Source organism: Pinus tabuliformis, chromosome 1_1, assembly GCF_031772625.1.
Source record: "Pinus tabuliformis cultivar Carrire ecotype Pingquan chromosome 1_1, CPIR1, whole genome shotgun sequence".
Taxonomy (NCBI): Eukaryota; Viridiplantae; Streptophyta; class Pinopsida; order Pinales; family Pinaceae; genus Pinus; species Pinus tabuliformis.
This window is the reverse complement of record NC_142297.1, coordinates 399,616,607-399,621,059: the sequence shown is the minus strand read 5'-3', so window position 1 is coordinate 399,621,059 and position 4,453 is coordinate 399,616,607. Positions and strand designations below refer to the sequence as shown.

Sequence of the window (4,453 nt, the reverse complement as noted above, 5' to 3'; positions counted from 1 at the left end):
AAAAAAAATTGGAGCCTATTCTGAGTGAATCCTGTCGAAAGTAGTATTTCCTACTGATTCGAATCATAACATATGGTCCCGTAAAATCAGTAATATTTTACCTATCTTGATCAAGCAAGTTTTACATGAACTTGAATCAGCATGTTTGATCCGATCTAGCACTAGTGCGTACGGAAAGAACTCAATATTGTTTGGAAGAACAAGGAGAACAAGATCGAGTCAAGATTATACAGAGATGATACGGATCAAATTGTTCTTCTTGCACCAAGGAGAAGACCCTATGCAACCGTTAACTACTTTATAGAAATAAAGTGAAATCCTACCGGAACAGAATTTGTAACTAGCACTGCTATCCTCTCGTCTAGCGAGCAAATATTTACCCCCGTGGATGGAAATACTTCTTGATCTGGATCGATGTAAGAGTACAACTACATTTCCAAAATCCATGTTGTCTATTCGGAACAGGTTGACCCCTTCGCTCTCTCGTGGTACAATCCTCTTCCCGCTGAGCCCTCACTTTTCCACCGGTCCACAGAAACAAGATATAGGACTGATGCCGTTCATCAGTTCATCATATCAGATCAAAAATCACTTTCTTTTCCGTATACTCTCCCTGGTATCGGTTGCTATTCGTGTGGACTTACGCAGTCGATCAGATCATATCTCAGATAGATATGGATATATATCTCCCTCAACATAGGTCATCGAAATGATCTTGGACAACCCCAACAAAAGCACGAAAGCCAGGATCTTTCATTAAATTGATTCCTGTTCAAATTCGAACAGTGTATAACCACATGGATAAGCTCACATTAACCCGTCAATTTCGAATCCAATTTGTGATTTGGAGGAATGATATATCGAGATATCAAGAAGGAATTAGCATGTAATAATGTCGATTCATACAAAAAGAGTATTTCTTCAGGCACTGTACTTATAGGATGGGAATAGAGAAGGAAGAGGGAATCCCGAATATTTTGCATAATATTTTTGACCGAAAAGGACAAATAGGATTCATTAGTGTTTGGTTAGAATACGAAAATGTGTTTGACTTAATTGGTTCCAGTTACTCTTTGAGACATAATGTATAAAGGAAGGGAATATTAATATTATCGAACAACGAGAATAATCCAATTTATCTTACTTCGAAACAAAAAAAAATTGAACGAGAAGCCGTATGAGGTGCAAATCTCATGTACGGTTTTGTAGAGTGACAGTGAAGAAAACTTATCTGTCAACTTTTCCACTATCACCCCCAAAAAACCAAACTCTGCCTTACGTAAAGTTGCCAGAGTACGATTAACCTCTGGATTTGAAATCACTGCTTATATACCTGGTATTGACCATAATTTACAAGAACATTCTGTAGTATTAGTAAGAGGAGGAAGGGTTAAAGATTTACCCGGTGTGAGATATCACATTGTTCGAGGAACCCTAGATGCTGCCGAAGTAAAAGATCGTCAACAAGGGCGTTCTAGTGCGTTGTATATTCTTACTTATCTAATACTTGTATCATTTCATGATGATGCCATGTGAATTGCTAGGAACATGTTAAGTATATAGCTAACCTAATAACGAACGTTTTGTAAGGGGACTAGAGCAGGCTACCGTGAAAAAAAAAAACACGATCTTATTTTTCATTGGAACTATTATATGTCCAAGGTTCAATATCGAAATCATTTTCGAAGTTTTCCCTGATTGTTTCAACAGAAAATTCAAAAATACCTTGACCTTATTAGAACGGGTTCAAGTCAAATAGCAATGATTTGAAACACTTTTTTATACACTATTTTGTAAACCTAAGGACTTGATCGTATAGATATGTAAAATACAGGATTTCCAATCATAGCAAAAGAAAGAAAGGGAACGGATACTCAATTGAGAGTGAGTAAACAGAATTATATGCATAAAGAATATATCTCATCTATGCAGATATAATAATGTGGAAAGCCGTATTCGACGAAAGTCGTATGTACGGTTTGGAGGGAGATCTTTCATACCTTTAGAGATCCACCCTACAATATGGAGTAAAAAAGCAAAAATAAATGATTTTCAGCCTTTATGAAATAGATTCTTGAACCTTTTTCACACTCATGTCACGGCGAAGTACTGCAGAAAAAAAAACTGCAAAATCCGATCCTATTTATCATAATCGATTAGTTAACATGGTGGTTAACCGTATTCTTAAAAACGGAAAAAAATCATTGGCTTATCGAATTCTTTATCGAGCCATCAAAAAGATTCAACAAAAGACGGATAAAAATCCACTATCTGTTCTACGCCAAGCAATACGTAGAGTAACTCCCAATGTAACAGTAAAAGCAAGACGTGTGGGTGGATCGACTTATCGAGTTCCCACTGAGATAAGATCAACCCAAGGAAAAGTACTTGCCATTCGTTGGTTATTAGGGGCATCTCGAAAACGTCCGGGTCGAAATATGAATTTCAAATTGAGTCACGAATTAATGGATGCTGCTAGAGGGAATGGCAATGCTATACGCAAAAAGGAAGAGACTCATAGAATGGCAGAAGCCAATAGAGCTTTTGCACATTTTCGTTAACTCATAAACAGGATCGAGATCTACCTATCTATATAGTGGATTTATATATTCTGATAAATTAGAAATTGATTCCCGTTCAGATCGGACAATATGTTTATCGGAACAAAAGAGAAAAAATAAAAAGAAAAAAGCATAAATCATAGATAGATCTAAGTCCTCTTGGGAAGGCTTCCTTAAGGAAAAAGGAGATAGATTATGGAGGAATATTCGATCCTATTCATGAGATTATGTAAATCTCCTAAACTTGGAAGTTAGAAACTTTTTCTACTCTTTCGGAGATTGAAATAAATTACTAATTCATGATCTGACATGTACAAAGTGAAAACTTCATTTTCAATTATACCCTGAGATCGTTTGAAAGAGTTTCATTTGCTTTTCTTCCATTCTGGTTTATGGTCTTTCTGGCTATATGGTCTATCCAGGGGAAAGATTTAGCTTCAAGAAATAGTAAATGATCTCATAGATACACAAATGTATAACTCTCCAGGAATTTGGATTGTGCTTATATCCATAACTGTAGGAATTGGGTCCGAACTTTACTTTTTCCAGTCTCTATTTTTTATAAATGTTTCTATGGACATGTGGAAAAGAGAAAGAAAAGGACTGTTACCCCTACCTCCACTCGGACCAAGACATCACTTTTACGGAAAAAAGTTAAAGTTTTTGAAAATATTTTTTATTTTGTACCATATTCAATTCTTTAGGTTTGTATTGAATTGAAAAATAAAGGATGTTCATTCAGTCGTCTTGTTTTATAGGAAATCTCCTCCAGATAAAAAAAAATTTATGATGAACCTATATGACCAATCGTATATCAATACTCGAATACGCTATCTCTAACATATGTTCATTCATAGATCAGGATATTTTTCATATATATATATGAATGGAATAGAATTTCCTTTTGGGATGCCTTGATGGTGAAATGGTAGACACGCGAGACTCAAAATCTCGTGCTTAAGAGCGTGGAGGTTCGAGTCCTCTTCAAGGCATAATATTGCTCATGCTTATTGAATGAGCAATATTATGGCAAATCTCGTAGAGTATCTCAATAGATTGAGATAGATTCTCTGTTGATACGAGGTATTCCGACGATCGATTACCTACAAGTTAACGCTGTTGGAATAGGACAGTGGATCACAGGTAGGATCAGATCTTCTCTACCTAATGAGGAGTCCATTCCGAATACACCCTCGTATTATGAGGTATATTTCATTAAGGACACAGATTGAGAAGATCGATACATAGATTGACCAGATACCACCTCTATCAAGATCTTGCAATATACGGGAGTTACGACCGAACCTCACCAACTATATCCATGTCGGATCCTGTGACTCTATCCTTTCCTCTCTTCAAATAGTGTGGAAAAAAAATAATGCTAGAACCGAAATCGAGGAAATAAGGAGTAAGCATAGTCTAGTTAACTTAATGAGATATTATTAGACTATGCTTACTCTTACATGGTCGAGATCTCGGAGTGAGGAACCTCAAATTAAAGATCTATCAAGTCTTTATAGGATCTTAAATTGGAGCATATGTAGAACCTCTCATTGATTCCCACGACCCTACTGCCCGGTCAATTTTCTTTTACTTCATTCCATATTCTCCCAGCTGATATCAAATCTTAATCCTGTTGTATGAATTGAGTGTTCAATTTCATTGGGAAAAAGCCATTTATTCTCCAACAATGTCTTTGTAATTTGATCCAATAACATTCTGTTAGATAGGAACAGATTTGATAAATATTGATAACTCTCGAATAGAGTATTATAAAGAAAAGATTCATTAGATAATAACCTATTGGTTCCGAGCCATCTTTGGCGATGAATTAACGATTGGAAGCGGTCAACCCTTTCTCTCGAATTTTCGGTCAACCAACGGTTATATGA

At 36.0% G+C, this 4,453-nt stretch overlaps 1 non-coding gene across 1 annotated transcript; it reads left to right on the top strand.

The window, feature by feature from the left end:
* The first annotated feature begins 3,472 nt into the window (after window positions 1–3,472).
* TRNAL-CAA (transfer RNA leucine (anticodon CAA)) lies at window positions 3,473–3,553 on the top strand. Its single transcript has one exon. It is a non-coding gene; the product is annotated as a tRNA-Leu (tRNA).
* The last annotated feature ends 900 nt before the right edge of the window (window positions 3,554–4,453 follow it).